The sequence below is a fragment of the Antechinus flavipes genome, chromosome 3 (assembly GCF_016432865.1).
Source record: "Antechinus flavipes isolate AdamAnt ecotype Samford, QLD, Australia chromosome 3, AdamAnt_v2, whole genome shotgun sequence".
Lineage (NCBI taxonomy): Eukaryota > Metazoa > Chordata > Mammalia > Dasyuromorphia > Dasyuridae > Antechinus > Antechinus flavipes.
In genome coordinates, this window is record NC_067400.1 from 149,741,611 (window position 1) to 149,761,369 (window position 19,759).

General features: G+C 32.3%; 1 protein-coding gene across 1 annotated transcript in view; it reads left to right on the forward strand.

Annotated features, from left to right (window-relative positions):
• The window catches only part of HS6ST3 (heparan sulfate 6-O-sulfotransferase 3), a 767,323-nt gene that overhangs the window by 426,692 nt on the left and 320,872 nt on the right, over positions 1-19,759 (forward strand). The window lies entirely within an intron of this gene.

Consider the following 19,759-nt stretch of genomic DNA (forward strand, 5'->3'; position numbering starts at 1 on the left):
TTTTTTTTGGAATACAGACAGACCCAGTAGAAATACTGCTGGATTAAAGGGAATGCATAGTTTTATAATAGTTAGCATTTATATAGTGCCTTATGATTTGCAAATAACTTTGCAAACATCATCTGCTTTTATTCTCACAACAACCCTGGGAAGTAGGTACTTATTATTATTTCCGTTTTGCAGATGAGGAAACTGAGGTTTAGAAATGTTCAAACATGTAGTAAATATCTTATATGCTTACTGAGATTTTAATTCAGACCTTCTTCACTGAAACTCTAGTGCTCTGTGCCACCATTTAACTTTCCTAGATCTCAGTTCCCTCATCTGTTAAATGAACAGGTTGTTTCTGCTACTCTTTAATAGAAATCAATTCACAAGTCAATCAATAAGCATTTATTTAGCACTGTGTGTGAGATATAAGGCTAGGTATACAGATAAAAAAAAAAGGAATTGCTGCTCTCAAGAAGCTTACATAATTTCAAGGGAGACAAAAAAATAAATAAAAATATTAGATAGTTAAATGGAAGGTAGTTAGGTTAGGAGGACAATCACAATTAGGCCTTCCTTTCTAGTTCTAAAATCTGGAACCATTTGACTTTTAAATTCCCTTTCAACTCATATTCTATGACTTGCTGTGGGGCAAGGCCATAAATTTCAGAAATAATTATATTTATTTAAGTCACTGAGATTTTCTCTTGGTTAATGAGACCTTCAATGACTTTTTAACAACTGAGGTATTTTTCAGAGTTTATTATTTTTAAGTATATTAATGAGCTGCTTTGAAAAAAATGCAATAGATTTACAAGAGCTATTTTGTTAAAATAAAATAAAACAAAAGCAACAAAATAACTCTGAAGCAGATAATTAATCCTGTTCTTCATGAATGCATGAAATGACAAAGGAATACACCTTCTAGCCATTCTTGATTCCTGAAACTGAGAACTCTTCCTAAAAGGCAGCTAGGGAAAGGGGAAGAGTAGGTGAGACAATAATAAAAATAATAATACACCATTTATACAGTACTCCAAAATTTGTATTGTCTTATTTGAATTTCACAATAATTTGGGAAGGCAGATATTTCAAGTCTTTTTACTTAAAGTAGATCTGTGATTTCTATCTTTGTGGGGAGGACTCTCTCTGCCCTTCCAGTGAGGAACTTCCTTTTATTCCATTGGTTAATTTAAGGTGTTCCATCAAAATTAATTATCAAGAAATGCTTCCCCTCTTTCCAAAAGTCACCTTTTGGGGGCAGTGCAGAGCAATTTAAATTTTTAGAAAATGGTCACTAGCTAGTTAAGTAATTTTCTAGGGGGTCACACAGTTACTATGTGTCAGAAATAATTCTTGAACCCAAATCTTCATTCTGAATACAGTTTTCTATCTACTTTGTCTCTAGCTATAAATATTATTACCTCCATTTTGCAGATGAGGAAACTTGAAGGTCAGAGAAGTGTAGTAGTTAACCCATGTTTACATAACAAAAAGTAAATGCTGAATGTTGACTCTTAACCTAAGACTTCCCAACTTTATATCCAGCACTCTTTTTTTTTTTTTAAACCATTACTGCCTCTGAAAGAAAGAGTATATACAAGTGTAGGCCTAATGAACCAGTGTAGATCTATCATTTGAGGACTGGTCTATCCAAATTAGAATTAGTTGCAGTGTCAAAAAATTTTTTCTGCCATTACATAACAATTCTTAAAACTTATCTACTAAGTGGTAGAAGGAGAGCAATCTGTTTTGTTGAGAAGTACCCACATTGATGAAAATACAGACCCTTGAAGTACTGAAGATTCAATAATATTAGGTTTGTCTGGGAACATAGCTAAAGAATATTTTTGTAGTTGGGATAGCCTGGTAAAACAAAGTATGTCTTTAGGACCTAGAATGTCTGTTTGTGTGGGGAGGGGGAATTATTTTGATTATATAATTAGTAGGTTCTAGTATTAGCATTCATTTGGTTAATTTAATGTGGTCCATCAAAGTTAATCATCATGGTTTTTTTTTTTTTTTTTCCTTCTCTTTCCATTGACTTTTACCATTTGGCAAATAAGTATTTCTTCAGTGCTTTTTATGTACCCTAAGCATTCTAGAAAATGGAAAGAGAAGTGATTTAGTGATTTACCCAAGACAGTATAAATTAAGTACTAAATTATGTGATATTTATGCTAAATATATTCTGGATTGAGTGAAAGGCAATTGTGATATGGACTTGGGAGGACTTGATGGGAGGCTGAATCTTACCTTTCCTTTAAATAAGGATGCAAAGTAAAATGAGAAATATCCTTACTACAGTAAAGAAATGTGTCTCAAACCTCTGAAAGGTATGTTAAAGGAGGGTAGAATTAGAAGAGAAAGTTACTGTTTAGCTCACCTTTCACCCAAATGATTGACTGCGTTGAATAATTGTAGTCTTTAGTAATTGAGAATATATCCACAGTATGTGTTCACATCTCACACTGAGTTATATTTATAGCTCTCTTTTCTTAACTTCATCAAATGGCAATTTTTAATCTCACAGTCAATAATCATGCACATTTTAACTCCTCTGAAGAATGATTATACACACTTGTGCTGTGCCTGAGCTTATATTTTTCAACATGATGCCTTCAAAGGGAGTTCAGCCTAAGTGATATACCGAATATCATCTCAGCAGATTTGTATTTTTTTTTGAGTTGTGAATAAGTTATTAAGACATTTTCTTGGTATCTCCAGGAAACACTTGAAAGGTCTGGCAGGAAGAGTCATTTTTGGTCTAATCACATATTACCAAAGGCAGTTTGCAAACATGTTATTTTGTTATTTACTAATTATATTTATTTGATGCACCAATCACTTAATAGCCTCTGGCTGCATTTACAAATAACACTGAAAAAGCTCCTGCTGTTACACTTATAATTTATAATAGCATAAAAAGATGCTGTCTCTTTATACACATAACATACGCAGAGATGATGATGTATAAAGATCAATTCAATACACTAACTGTGAGAATTATCAAGTATGAAGGGCATTCATAGCTAATGCCATCAATGTCTTTGCCACCTGCTTCTTGGTCTAGGGCTGAGAGAAAGTGATGACTCTCTAGGGAACTACCTTCAGTTGCTTTGGGATTCAGACTAAGTAGATGTTATATGAAAGAGCTTGATAACTCTGAAAAAGCAGGAGAGAAGACTAGCAGAGCAAATGTCCTAATTGCACTCAGTTGAAGATCTGAAGATTAGTCCTGTATTCTATATTGATTTTTCTCAATTTTTTGATAGAGATTTGTACCTTATGATTATCGTATATATTAAGTATATACTGTGTATTTGTATGCAAATACTGTATATTTGTGACTGTATAGAGGGCATTTAGAAAAAGATCATACTGCATGGCTGAGGGAAATCTGAGGACTTTAGTGAAGAGGCTGTGCTAACAACCTCAAATCAGGTAAAAATCTATTATTCAGGCTAAAATAAGGGGAGTATTGGAGGCCAGAACTTCACAGAAGGGTATAAACATCAAAGCTGGAAAAGAAAGTTAAGTGTTCAGTATTTTTTTTTTCTTAACTGTAAGTATATAGAAGGGGTCTGTTAGAGGATAGTTTCATTTGGAAGAAAATACATGATAAAAGAATACTGTGGTGTTTTTCTTCTTTATAATAATATAATGGTTCTCTCTGGGGGAGAGCAGGTTTCTTGGGGAGGTTTTCTGGAGGCAGCCTTAGTTGCAATTGAAAGTAATAATCACCTCAAAACACAGCCACGTGATAAAAGTTCAAACATTTATTTTCTCCTTCTAAAATAGCCCGGTTAGTTTTCTTAGAGGCCTCTCTCCTTGGTTCTAAGAGCTCTTGCAGCTTATCCTTTGCCTCTGCTTTCGTCTGGCTCCAGCCAGCACAAAGGTGGAAGGGATCTCTTGTCTCCTTCACTTGGGGCTTGGCTAGCTTTCTGGAGAGCCTTTCAGACTAACTTGGTCTCAGTGGGGGAAGTGCAGGAGCCCAGCCACCACAGTGGTGTGAGATGAAGATGAATCTGACTGCGCCTCCAAGAGAGTGCTTCTCCTCAACTGAACTGATGCTCCCTTCTCCATGTAATTCAGCTGAACTCCCTGACTGGGCTCACTGAAGCTCTATTTATGCTCCTTCTTCAAGAGAGGGATTGTGGGATTTCTCCCAGCTGTGCTCTCTGGCCCTAAGAACTTCAAGGGAGGTGTGAATTCGGATATCTCATACTAAATCCTGAAATCTTCCAAATGTGTGAACTCCAATGAGTAAAGGTGTGAAAACAAGCATTGTATCAATTAGTTCTACTTAGTATCTTGTTTCAGGTTATGGCCCAAAACATCTCCTTGTAAGATCAGATCAAGGATACTGAACCATGCTAAATTAGATAATTATTGTCTCTATCAACTCTAATGACTTAACAGTTTGTAAAGATTCCAACAGAATACCACTAAAACATTAATAAAAGAAAAAAATTGATTCATTGAGTTTCTTACTACATGTATTGCCTTGAATTATCACCTAATATTTGGAACTTTGATTGTCTCATTTATACACATTGAGGAATTTGGGCTAGATGATCTCTATAGTCCTTCCAAATCAAAATCTAAATGTTATAGAATAGGAATGTGAATCTCCCTCAACTCAGCTAAATTATTTAAAGTATAGTTAGAGTTCATTTTGTTTTACATATGTAAAAACGATGGATCAAACCATGTAGAGTCCTTATTAGGTATGAACATGTTTAATTTAGTCAAGAAGTAAGAAACTGATTGACTAACCATTTCCTTGGAGGTCTTAATTAGCTGGTGATTCACTACAAGGAGTCATCTTAATGGCTCTCTGTTTCTCTGGCTCTTTTTCTCTTTATCTCTGTGTTTCTCTATTTGTCTCTGTCTTAATTTTGCTGTCTCTTTTTCTCTCCCTCTCTTTCCCTCCTTCCCTATCTATTTCTCTTTACCCTCTGTATTTCCCCTTTTCTCTCCTTCTCTTCTCATTGTTCTCTTTCTTTCTTTCCTTCTTTCCCCTTCTTTTTCAATTTTCCCCAAATCAAGGCTGAACTGCAATGGCCTGAAGCAATTGAATCAGCCATAATAGATATTTGATTAGTAATTGTTAAATTAAGCAGAGTTTAATGAATAAAACTTTGAAGAAGCTATTCTCAATTTATGTAGCGTATTGTTTCTCACAAGATACCCATAAATAACCACCTCCATGCACACACATTATGAAATGGAAGAAACTGATACATAAACCAGTTACTTTGAATGAATATGAATGAAAATCCATTCTTTACTCAAATGTCCCATCCTATCCCATCCTATCCCATCCTACCCTACCCTACCCTATCCTACCTATCTTACCCTACCCTATCCTATCTTACCCTATCCTTTCCTTTCCTATCTCATCCCATCCTACCCTATCCTACTCTATCCTATTTTATCCCATCCCATCCCATCCCATCCCATCCTATTGTATCCTATCATATCCTATTGTATCCTACTGTATCCTATCCATTCCTATCCTAATTGTTCCTATCCTACATTTATACTTCCTTTCACTAAAATAGTGTTTTTGAGATAAACTTTGGGAGTTCCTTTACAAATAAAATTTTCTTACTTGAGAGGATATACACTGAATTTTTAACTATCTATTGCCATTTTTGTATTTTCCTTCAAGGGCTAGCTCAGTGTCTATCTCTCCCAAGAAGTCTTTCTGTATTCCCTTGGAGAACCCATCCTTTTCTACATCAAATCTTAAGAGTATTTTGCCTGGATCCTTCCTTTGTACATGTCTTATCAGCTTGATAGTCCAGTTGATAGGATATCCAACTTGGAATCAGGAAGACCTGAGTTCAAATGTGGCCTGAAATACTTACTAGCCATTCAGTCTTGGGCAACTTAATATGTACTACCTGCCTCAGTTTCCTTATGTGCAAAATGAGAATAAAAACATCTACCAATCATAAGAGTGGTAAGGATCAGATAAGATAATATTTATAAAATGAATAGAATGGTGCTTGACACATAGTAGGTGGTAAATAAATGCTTGCTCCTTCCCTTTCTTTCTTTTTAGGTAGAAAGTAATTTCCTTGATAGGATTGTATTCTCATAATCTGATGTAATGTTTTGATTAATTATAAGTAATTGTTGAATTTACTTGACTTGAACATTCAAGATGACACAATGAATAGAGTATCAGACCTGGAGTCAGTAGAATCTGAGTTCAAATCCAGCCTTAGATCTTATTAGCTATATGACTTTGAGCAAGTTAGTTAACTGTGTTTACTTCAGTTTCATTATATGTATAATGAGTCAGTGAAGAAAAAAGCAAACACTCAGGTAGCTTTGCCAAGAAAATCCCAATTCAGTCACAACTGAAATTTCTGAACAACAACAACAAAAATTAAAAAAAAAATAGAAAACAGAGACCTGAAAAAGTGGGAGATGAGATAAGTAAATATGGATTGAGAATTAGACTCAAGAAGTCTGGAGTATAGGAAATTAATCTAAGGAATATAAGAATCTAGAAGGCAATATGAAAATAGCATATATGTGTGTGTATATGCACATGTGTGTCTATGTCTGTCTGTCTTTCTGATGGCAATATTTGTAGAGAGAAGGATCTTAACATTTAGCTATTCCTGGGGTGTCCTAGAAATACCTTTCACCAGCTTAGACAGAGTAATTTTATTTTCAATAGGAGCTCTTACAACTTGGTAATCTATTACAAATCTAGGGTTAATTTATTATTTTGTTAAAAGTTTACACTTAAGAAAGTTGATGGAGAAATAATGACGTAATGGAAATAAAAATAAATAAATAAATGATATATTAATATATATTACATAATAATATGTTATTTCTTATATAAATATATGTAATATATCAATATATTATATAATATATTATACTATATAAATACATAAATTACATAAATAACAACAATAATAATAAATGGACTAAACTTTAAAACATGTCATGAATAATTTGTTTTATCAGAGGGTAAGTTGCTATACATTGTCAGCACACCTCTGAATATTCTCATTTATAGAAAAGGAAACTTAAACCCAAAAAAGTTCTCTTTGTTTTTATAGCATCTTATTCTATCTTTCTTAGAGAGTCTAATGGGGATACAGCAATTAAGAAAGTTTCAACTCCAATAAAAAAGAGGAAATATCATGATATAGTTAATGTACTCTGTCAATTATAGTAGGAAGAAAATCATGAATCAAGAAATTTCAGATATTTAAAAAATATATTGCACCTGATTTCTGTCTCAAGTTATTTCTACTTATTATTTCTAAATGTAGTAGAAATAAAAAGAAATATGACAAAGAAATTTGTCGAAAAGTGTAAAAAGGCAGAGTGATTCAGACAAGCATCTTCCACTTTACAGTTTTGCTTAGGGCATGCTCTTCCTAAAAGACTCTGCTAGACATGTAATAGGCTGCAAATAAAGTAGATAAGGTTGCAGGTTGGAAGATTCTTCACTTAGAAAGAAGATGAACCCCAATACAGCTTGCTATAACTTGTCCCATGGTATCAGAAATTATAAAAGAACTTCTCATTAAACAATTCTATCAGAATACAATTTTAGATAAGTGATTTATATAGAAGGAGACACTCTGTTTTATTATTTGAGAAGACGATGTGAATAATTCATACAGTCATTTTAATGATGCTTTGAAAAAATAGAACATAGCCATTCTTCTTTTGCTTTATGTATTAATTATGGTGATCTTTTGCTTTATAAATATATTAATATGCTGAGAATGGAAAGAATAGTTTATTTTTTAATGTTATGATATTTCTCAGGTGAGTTATTTGAGTAGGTTAATTGAACAGAAATTGATTTAAGTAATATCTAGGTGATATAGAAAATTTAGGACTTACATTGAAATAACTTTTAATCTCTTCTTGGTGACTATATTTGTTTATTTATTTTACCTCTACTTCTACTTAGAGATAGACCAGAAGAAAGGATACTAATGAATAAACTAATGTTTTCCCAACTAGATTATAAACTTTGTATGAGTAGAAACTGTATTATACTTATTTTTATTGCTAGTATCCTATCCAAAATGATACATGGGGAGAAGCTACTTAAAAGTGGGAAATGGTATGATTTAAGAAAAAAAATTAATGGATCATTAATGCATCATTCTCTAATTGGTAAATGGTCAAAGAATAACAATCGACAATTTTCAGATGAAGAAATTAAAGCTATTTCTAGTTGTATGAAAAAATGCTCTAAATAACTATTGATTAGAGAAATGCACATTGAAACAATTTTGAGGTACCACTTTATACCTCTCAGATTGACTAAAATGACAAGAAAACATAATGATAAATGTTGGAGGTGATGTGGAAAGACTTGGGATACTAAGACATTATTGGTGGAGTTGTGAACTGATTTAACTCTACTGGAGAGCAATTTAGAAATATGTCCAAACTGCTATCAAACTTTGCATACCCTTTGATCGAGCAATGTCTCTACTGGGTCTATATCCCAAAGAGATCATAAAGGAGGGAAAGGGGCCCACTTCTGCAAAAGTGTTTGTAGCAACCCTTTTTGTAATAGTGAGAATGCCCATCAGTTGGAAATCAGCTGAATAAGTTATGGTATATGAATATTATGGAATATTATTGTTCTATAAGAAATGATCAGGGGGATGATTTCAGAGAGGTTTGGAAAGACTTAAATGAACTGATGTTAAGTGAAGTGAATAGAATGAAGAGACCATTGTATAAGAGAAGATTTATGTGATAATCAACTATGATGAACCTGGCTTTTTTTAAGAATGAAGTGATTCAGGCAATTCCAACAGACTTGTGTTGGAAAGTGCTATCGCATCCAGAGAGACTATGGAGACTAAATGTGGATCACAACATAGTATTTTCATTTTTGATATTGTTGTTGCTTGCTTGTTTTTTTTTCTTTCTCATTTTTTCTTTGTGATCTGATTTTTCTGTGTAGCATGATAAATGTGGAAATATGTTTAGAATGATTGCACATGATTAATCTATATTGCATTGCTTGCTGTCTACGGGAGGAAGGAAGGAAAAAATTTTGGAACACAAAGTTTTGCAGGAGTGAATGTTGAAAACTATTTTTTGTATGTAATTTGAAATATAAAAAGCCATTATTATATATTCAAATTTTTTTGACAAAATTCAAAGGTTTTTCCTAATCTATTAAGTAGTTTATTGTTTCTCTCTATAGTTTTTCAGCTTCCAGGGGACTATTGTTGACAAAGTTCTTGACTTTTATTTATTTATTTTTGGTAACACCACAAGGAGTTATTTTCTCTAATTAACATTGAAGATGTCATCAAGCTCTCTGGGGTGCTCATAAAGCTGGCAACATCTTTCTGCTCTACCACCTTTGGTAGAATATAAAAATGTAAGAAATAGAAGCTTGTACTTCTTGTACATGACTCATGTAGAGTCATGCTGTCAAAATCTGCTACATGCATGTTTCTTATGAATATGACTTTTGATTGAATTCTCTGTCCAGTTCTTTCTTTCTACTCTCCCCACTTATATCCCTTAATCTTACCAAGTCTGCCTACTCTCTTCTCAGATCTCTTCCTTCTTGCTCTTGCACTTGCTCTGCCCTGCCTATAATCCTGTCTTCATTACTAAGTTCTTTGCTAGTTTCCTACTTCTCAGTGTGGATGATTCCCAGTACTTGATCTGGGCATAGTCAAATTTGATAGCAATTTTTTAAAAAATTCCAAACATACCATTTCTGTCCTCTATTATCACCAGTAAAACCTGTGAGCTCTTAACTCCTCAACACCACTACTCTCAATTGTGTTATACTTTAGCTTGACTTAGAGATACAAAGCAATATATAAATTCTCCTTGTCTCTCTCTTTTTGTGTATGGATGTGTGTATATGTACCTATACAGAACTGTTTACCTCACTAATACTGATAGAAAACAAAATCAACATAACTCATTAGAAATAGTATTATTTGTCCTCCTTTTGAAAAATAACCCAAACCCCAAATAAATTTTATTAAATATAAGCCCATAAGGAATTCATTCCCAGAAGAAAGTGTAGAAATTGCCAGCCTATTTGTTCATGGGTGTATATTTGTTTAAAGAGTTGTGGGTAAGGAACTTTCTTTAGCAATGTAAATAATCCCTTTCTTTTCAATTTAAAAGTTGCCTGCGGTACTGATATATTAAATCATGTATCAAGAATCAAGTAGAGATGGGACTTGAATTCATATTTTCTTGAATCTGAAGAAAAATCCTCTATCCATTATTCCAGGCTACCAAATTAAAAATTTTAATAATAAATTTAGTAATATTCTGAACCAACTTAGAGACTACCTTCAGGATTCTTGTAGATCTTCTAGACTAGTGATGCCAAATTTAAATAGAAATGAACCCATGCAGATGACATAGGAAATCACAAATGAACATTATGTTTTATTGTATTTTTGCTATTTTTCAACATTTTCCATTTATGTTTTAATAGGGTTTGATACCTATGCTGTAGAATAGAGGATGCTAAATTTAAAGAAAGATGAGAGTCTACCTGTACAAATAATCAGAATGTCTCTGTATGGAAAAAAACCCATGTTGTGACAACTTTTAAATAGTGAAGACAGTAATCATATCCTCCTTAATCTTCTCTTCTCTAGGCTACACTACCCAAGTTTCTTCAGCCTTCAACTCAGAATATGATGGGGTCTAAATTACTATTTATCATTATTTTTGATTTGATAAAGCCACATTACCACAATTTGGTATCCTCTCCATTTTTATTCTCTTCCTATTCAAAACATATTTTCTGGAGTTCTTCTGCTAGGTTCTTGTCTAGGGGTCTCTACATTTAATTCACTGATATGCCTATGATGATATATACCTATACATTGTTCTCTATCAACAATAGGTAGTTTTCTTTCACTCCACAGACTTGTTTACACTTCAGATCCTGTGTCATGTCATGCATGTTTCTCATTTGGAATGTCTTTCTAGATTACATTTTTACAAAGATCAAATCAAAGTAAAAAAAAAAAGGTATTTAAACTTAAAGTAGATAATGTTAAACATAATCATTTCCATTCTGAAAATATTCAAATTGAATCTAGGAATTTGTGTCATTAGAAACATTTTCTAGGGACAGCTAGGTGGATTACCAGCCCCAGAATCAGGAAGACTTGAGTTCAAATGTGACCTCAGATACATACTAGCTCTATGAGCCTAGGCAAGTCACTTAACCCTGATTTCCCCCAGGAAAGAAGAAAAGAAAGAAGGAAAAAAGAATGAAAAAAGAGGAAGGATGGAGGGAATGAAGGGAAAAAGGAAGGAAAGAAAGAAGAGAAAAAAAGAAGGGAGAGGAGGGGAGGAGAGAAGGAGGAAAAGAGGTAGAGAAGGTAGAAAATAGAAAAGTTCTCTCTTGTTTTCATTTGAAGTTTAACTTTTTAAATAGTGGGTTTTTTAGTTGAAAAACCAAAAGAGGAAAACTATCCCACATGGGTATGCTTTCCTTTTCGGGAAATAGCAATATTTACTTTGATAACTGCCCACCAAAGAAAACATATTTTCTGCATCTCCTCTAATCCTGGAACAATCAGTCTCCCCTCTTGGGTAAAGTACTATGAGTTTTCTCTGCATATAGTGACACTAACACAGTTTTGGAACTATTTAGCTGAATTCTAAGAATTATATTCAAGCAGAGATTCTGATGAAACATTGTGCAGGCTAGAATCATTGCTTTCATATTTATTAGCTGACTCTCATGGCCTATATGTAGCAACAATTTCCTAGCCAACATTTTTATTGCTGTCATAGAGACATGACCTTCAAGTTAATGCTTTGACTTTCCCTTGCTTTTCCCCTCCCTGAACAATAAGTATATTGAACCAAAAATGTAGATACCAAAAATTATATTTTAATGTTTTATATCTATGATCTCTGGGCTTTGGACAATATATGCACTAGGTTATAGAGCCTCAATTGGTAAGGTGGATTATTGTTAATAGCGAAGTGAGCAGTTCTATATGGGTGAGTGTTATTTCCCAAAGGTCTAGGTTTTTATGATGGAATAGTTTGCTTACTGGGAACAGAATAGTTTATTATCAGAGATCCAACAAGTCAAAGAAGGGTTCTGTCACTGTGGGATAAGGAAGGTTAGCAAAGGGCAACAAGGGACTCCATACTAAAGTAGAAATGATTTCTGCAGGAAGGAAGTATATTTAGCCTCTTGAAGTACTATTCAGCAGTGGTTAGAATAATAAATTTGCAGTCAATAAGGACTTAAGTAAAACCTGGTATGAGAAAGTTTTAGTTGTATAATCCTAGACAAGTCACTTAATGTCTATTTGCCTGTTTCTTCAATTGTAAAATGGGGATTATAATAGTACTTATTCCATAGGGTTTGGAGGATGATCAAATGAAATATTTGTATAATATTTAACATATGACTTGGAACATTGTAGATGTTTAATAAATGCTTATTCCTTCCTTCCTTCCTGGGACAAAAGTCCCAATCAATCCTTGCTAATTATAGTTATATTATTTTTATTTTACACATTGTTGAGAATTTGCTAATATGTCATCATTATAAGAATACTCACTTTCAGTGGCAACTTAAAATGCTAGGAAAATCATTTGAAGAAATTTTATTTGTATTCTGAAGTTAAAAGAGTAATTCTATGTAGTTTAGATTTTATTAATTTAATTAGTGAATGAATATGTATACTAAATCTGTTATATATTTGAGTTGTGAGAAAATATCCATATAATACTATTCCACTAACTTTATTGATCAGTCATTGTGAATGAATAATAAATAGTAGGTACAGTATATTGTTTGGTTTTATCTCAAATCTCCATTTGATCACATTTTGCCACTTGACTCTGGCCTCTTCCCCAACAGTGAAGTGGAATAACAATATTCATCTAAAATAAAATAAAATCACTATAAACAATTAAATGAATAGAATATTATTTTTCAAAACCAAAATATCATTTCAAAAATGACCCTGAATCATTTTCTTCCCTAAACTACTATTCTTGAAAAATTTTAAATTGTTTACAATTTGATTAAAGTGGATTTAAACTTCTCCATAATAGAATAAATATAACAATTATATATTATTAAGGAAGGCTCTGAATTTTTAATGAAATTACCAAATATAGAGACATGGAGATGATAAGAGTAGTTTTGAATTTGCTGAAACTTTCATTATTCTTTTTTTTTCACTCTATTAATGTCACATTAGGAGTTTGGCTCTCTAGTATGAGAAAATATTTATTTACTTTTCAATAAATGAATTTTGTGGTTCTGGAAATGATACTTAATTATTCTCAAAAATCTATTAAATACCATGTTCTGATATTCTTAACCACTGCAAAAATGTATCCATTAGTTTCCATATTTTAAAGATATATTAGAAAGATATTTCTTTTTCAATTGAAAGCCTTTTAAAAGTATTATTATATTCATAATTCATATCCATAATATGTGTGACTTCATTCATACTATAAAGATAAGCTTAAAAACATAAAAACGGAAGCCCTGAGTAGGTTAAGAAGAGAAATATATATATATAGTATAATATAGCAGTATATATAGTAATTCCTCATGCTTAAGTTATGTTGAATATTTATAACACTAGAGATATGTCAATATTAGATATAATAGCTAGCATTTCTATATTGCCAAAGTTATTTCACTTGATCCTAGTGATACTCTTATAAGGTAAGTGTTATTCACATCCTCATTTTACAGATGAGAACTTGGAGGCTTAGAAAGGTAAGATAACTTGTCAAGGGTCCCATAACTAGTAAGCTTTTAAGGCACTAATATGAACTTAGATTATTTTGACTCTAAAAGTAAGACTCCATCTACATTGTCACCTAGATGCCTATATATACAAAAATCTATGATTTTATCCTTAAAACAAACTCCTATTATCAGCCTCTTCTCTCCCAACATCAATATGCTCTCTCCATAACTTAGGGAATAACATGACTCCACAGAAATGAAATGAATTGTCCAGAGTCCCAAAGATGTCAAAACCAGATTCTTCCTGATTTTAGAGTAAATATGTGATTCCTTAAGCCACACTGCCCCCTTGTAATAATTCTAGACTGCTCAGTCTAGACCTGGATTTCACCAGTGTGGAAACTCCTGGTGTGGAAATTTGGATCTACAATTGACTATTCTTCTGTACCTTATAGCCTGGGGCCATTGATATGTTTAATGCCTTGGGTATTGTTAAAACAGCTAGTATTTTACAGAACCAGCATTTAAACTTTGCCATTCCTGATTTCAAGGTCACATAGCCTTCCTTAACACTGATTTTGCAGCTACTCAACAGGGGTGTGCTCTAATGAATATGAAACTTCATCCTTGCCTGTCGATTCCGTTTGACCCTTCTCCAGGTACCCCTTATAAATTCATCACAAAGTATCAAACATTTCTGGGAACTTATTCACTTTCTGTTACCATTAAAGTTTATTAGTGCACGACAACAGTTATCCTTATCTCATCAAGAAAGTCCATCTTAAATTTTGATCTTGTGTTTCTTTGATGACATTCTTTACTCCAATTCCTCATAGTTCCTTATTTATTCCATGTTATATATAACCATACCCATCATGTACTTATCCACTGATTTCTGAGAGACCCTCAATACTAGATATGGTAAAGAAAGTTAATGGCAGGAAGGTTTAATGCAGACATCATTATTAGCAAGGCAAGTCAGAAAGGGGGAAAAAAAAACAACTTTAAAGCTTGGGATCCAAGTTTGCTTCCCACATTGTTTAAGAGCCTAAATCTCAGCTTCACTGACATTTCATTCTATTCAAATAAGTCATTTTTTTTTAATAAGTAGAAAGCTACCCTCATATTATAGGGGTTAAATGCAGATCCCTTTTCTTCTTGTGAACAGAAAGAACAAAATATTTGATAAGATTGAGTAAATATCAGAAGGTAGGTGGAAAAATCAGCTCATACTACAAATCATTTTGCAATTAATTATGCTCTGACCTGTTTTTATGTGCACTCTTCTTTATAAATGAGATGGAATAGCTTTACAATGTACATAACATCGTTTTTAAATGCCACATAAATTCAGTCATGTTTTTATATGCAGTTGAAGATTTTGAGCAGGGAAAGAATTTGGCTAGTTGGAAAAATTTGCATAAAAACATCATTTGGGTGAGCTAAAAATTACTCTTCTTTCATTTAATGTAAGTGTGCAAGACAGGATGGAGAATGGATTTCATTCTTATAATGTCCCCAGGTGATTTTCACACATGCATTTTATGAATTTAATTTAAATGAATACCTAAGTTAAAATATATATTTTTTACTTGTGAATACACAAAACATGAATCAGAAATCATGTAAGGATAAACCCAAGCCTAGTTTTATTGAGAGGGCTAAGGTTATTGAGTTAGAGGCCCATTGGTCAGAGAGTTGAAAGAGTATTCATTGGTTTGTTGATCATGCATTGCAGATGGAAGCTAGTTAATAGCAATGTCTATAGTTGCCCCTATACTTAATATTTTTGGGGGATATGGGTCATGGACTCCTGGCCGCCTAAACTTCTTCTCAGAATAACATTTTTGAATGCCTAAAATGAAATATAGAGGCTTATAATAGGAAATTAATCATTTTGCAATGAAAACAATAATGGTAATACTAACATATAAATATTTATATATTGTATAAGTATATACATGTATATATGTATACACATATATTCATCTAGAATCTAGATTTTCCTCCCTTTTGTGATTTTCTTTAGACAGGTAATTAATAAATATCAGGATACAAACTGCTCAGGCAATTTACTCATGTAGAATGTAGAATAAGCAGCATAAAGGACAATGTCAAGGATTAGATGTTTTTTTCTTAGATATCTGTACTTTTATTTCTCTGAATTTCTTATATTAAAATTTGAAGTCTTAGGAATGACAATTTTACTCACCAGCAGCTGGAAACCACAAGGCAGACTTATAAATGCATCATTTGCTATGGGAAGAAGACAAAGTATATCAAATTCCATACCTCCGATGGGTAGCCCATTTATGTCTAGGTTTTGGTCATCGCTGCTGCTCTATTGGTGGCATGAGATGTGCAAAAGAGGGACTTTCAGAAAAAAATCTAAAAATGGGGATTCTTTAAGATTTGACCTGTAAATGCCCTTGAAGACAAATGAGTAGAGAACTAGACACGAAGTCATGAAGGCATAAGTTTGAAAGCCTTCTACAATATTTACCTACTACGTGAACCTGGCCATTGGCTTTAGAACCTCAGTCTACTCATCCTTAAATTACAGATAATCTCTGTTATAGTAATTACTTCAAAGGGTAGCTGTGATATATAGCTTATGTATGTAAAATAAGTGTATGTAGATTTACATGTAATATATGTAAATTTAATGTGTATATGTAAATATATCATCTATATAATGATAATATATGTAAAGATGATGTATTAAAACATTTTTTAAACTCCTACTACTACTGCTCTAAAAAAATCAAATCTAAAATGTAATGTTCTCTTTGGGGTTTTCTTAGAGTCTCTTGGAGCAGCCTTCATTTCAGTTCAGAGTAATCACCACACGAGGTGTTGAAGTCTAAATCCTTTATTGTCTCCTTGCCTGAAGCCTAGGTCAGCTTTCTTGAGGTCCTCCTGAATGTGTCTTGGTTTCTGTGGGAGGAGGCAGGAGGACTGCCACCATGATCTCTGTTTTCCCTAGTTCTAATTCTGACTGAGTTTGTCCAAGTTTATCTGCTCTTTTATCACATAGGTGTGAATCTTGTAGAACTACAATTAAGTACTAAGTGCATGTACTGAATTACCATTGTCTTTATCAATTCCACTGAGTTAGCACCTTGTAAGAATCCTTTGTTTCAAGTTCAAGTTCAAGTGGCTCATAACACTAAACCTTTGCTCTCAAATTTCACTTATTCAAGGTCTATTTGTTTTTCCAAATGGATAAATTATTTTTATATCCTATTCATCTTCTAATACATTCTTGCCACCAAATAAATCTTTTAATATATTGAAGAAAAGAAATGAGTAGAAACCAATTTAAAATGGCAATGCACCTGGCAAAATAAGAAACAATTTACACATGTAATCACCCATTTAGTTACTGAGAGGAGGTAGGTAGATGTTATACACACACACATATACACACACACATGCATATGTTCAGTGTATTTTGGTTTTGATTTGTTTATATTATTATAGTCACTTTATTCTCTTAGTTCTTTTTTGCATCTTAAGTTTTATAAATATCTTATTGTTCTGGATTTCTTATAATCATGATTTCTTGTAGTACAATAATATTACATTAACTTGTATCCATAAATTATGCCAAAAGTGCTATAAAATTATGCATACCCTTTGATCCATGATTGAATCTGTATCCCAAAGAGATCATAAAAATGTGAAAAGGACCCACCTGTGCAAAAATTCTTGTAGTACCTCTTTTTGTGGTGGCAAGGAATTGGAAACTGAGTGGATGGCCATCAATTGAGGAATGTCTGAATAAATTGTGCCATGTGAATGCAATGGAATAATATAGTTTTATAAGAAATGAGGAGCAGGCTGATTTCAGAAAAACTTGGAAATACTTATATGAACAATGCTAAGTGAAGGGAGCGGAACCAAGAGAATTTTGTACATACTAACAGCAAGATTATGTTGTGATCAATTATGATAGACAACTCTTCTAAGCAATACAATGATCCAAGACAATTCCACTAAGCTTGGTATAGAAAATGTCATCTACATCCAGAGAAAGAATTATGTGGAATCAAACATGTATCAAAACATTAATTTCACGTTTTGTTTTTTCTTATGGTTTTCTCCTTTCTTTCACAACATGACTAATATGGAAATATGTTTAAAATGATCATGCATGCATAGCCTAAATCAAATTGCTTGCTTTCTTGGGAAGGCTGGGTAAGAGAGGGAGCAGGAAAAATTTGGAACTCAAAATCTTACAAAGATGAATGTTAAAAAACAATATACATAATTGAGAAAAATACTATTAAATAAAAAAGTCAAAGAGCCAAATTTGTTGTCATTTCCTAATCGATGAGTTTCTTCTCCTAATATTTTGTTATCATAGAATGCTACTACAAAAACTTTGTTATATCTGGTACCTTTTTTTTTTTTTTAACCATTTACTTCATTAGACTATGTCTAGTAGGGCATTCACTATATTAAATGGTATAAAGTTTGATAATTTTTCTCAAGTAGTTCTCTATTCTTTTTCACAATGAGTAGAGCAATTCAGGGATATACCAAAAGTGTTGTATTATGTCTAATTCCTCATAGCTGCTTCAGTATTTTATTTCATCATCTCAGCCAATTTTATGTGTGAAGTGACATATCAGATTTGTTTTAATTGAATTTTTCTTATTAATGGTAATATGGACCAATGATTTTACCTATCACTATTAAAACTTCACATTTCTTCCTTTGAAAATTTAATGTTCTTACATAATGGAGAATAGCTATTGGATATATAGACATCATTTTTAATGGCAAATATTTATTTGAGATACTTGATAAGAAGTTTTTAAACTCCTTAAATGTGTTTCTCCTTATGCTATATATATTGATTTGTTAACATAAAAGTTTCAAAACTTTATGCATAGAATACTAAGTTGATAGAGAATTTTAAAGCCTTGATATTAAATATTTAACTTATTGTACTGAGTATGTGCCAAAATTTAATAGAATTAGTAGGTTTAATTTACATGAATAGTAATGATTTTATGGACTTGTGTCTTTCAGCATAATTGAAAGTAATAATTATTTTCAAGACTTTTCCCTCTATTTTCTATGATGGGCTCTGAATATACCTATTTACTTTCAATAAAGATTCTATTGATTACTTTTTAAATGCTCATTCTACTAATGTGTTTTTTTTGTATATTATTACTAAGAATTATGCCAACAATCAGTGATGATAGTGGTTATCTTTGCTTTTCTCCTGATCTTCTGAAGAAAGTTCTAGTGTTTCCTCATTACAGACTTGATTTTAGGTACTTTGATTGAATTACTAAACCGTCTTTTTATTCTCATACTTTTAAAGCATTTTAATATAAATGAATGACACATTATTGTAATTTTTCTTCTATTGATATTTAGTATATATAAATCCAAATGGTTACACACAATTGTCATAAAATGAAATCATTATTGCATTCCTGATATAAATCCAACTGAATAAAAAGTTTCTATTTTTTTGGCTAACATTTTCTTTAATATTTCAAATCCATATTTTATAGCATTTGTAGTTCTCATCCTCTGCTTTTATCCTTCCTTGGTTTTGCTTTTTACATACTTGACAAAACTAAATTGTAAATATATCTAGTCCTAGAGTCCTCTCTTGAATTCTTTTTTTCAAACTACTTAAAAGATTTTTTATTTGTATCTGAATCCCTGGAACTTTGTGACTACATTTCTGTGTTAGTTAAATGTAGAGGTCTTCTCTTTTTGAGTCTTTCAGCATTTACAGATTTGGAACCTTCCAACTGTTTCAAATACAGATAATTTCTTTTATGAGTTACTGGAATAAGACTCTTTATTTCTTTCAGTTTTCTTGGTAGACTGGTAATTATCCAACTCTTTAAGATAAGTTTTATGCTCTCTATTGTTCTGATTTGTAGAGATCTGAGACCTTCTTTCACCTTTGCCATGAAAAAAACTCTTATTATTTCTAATTCCAATAGTACATTCTCTATTCTGTCTCACATACACAATAGAGATAGC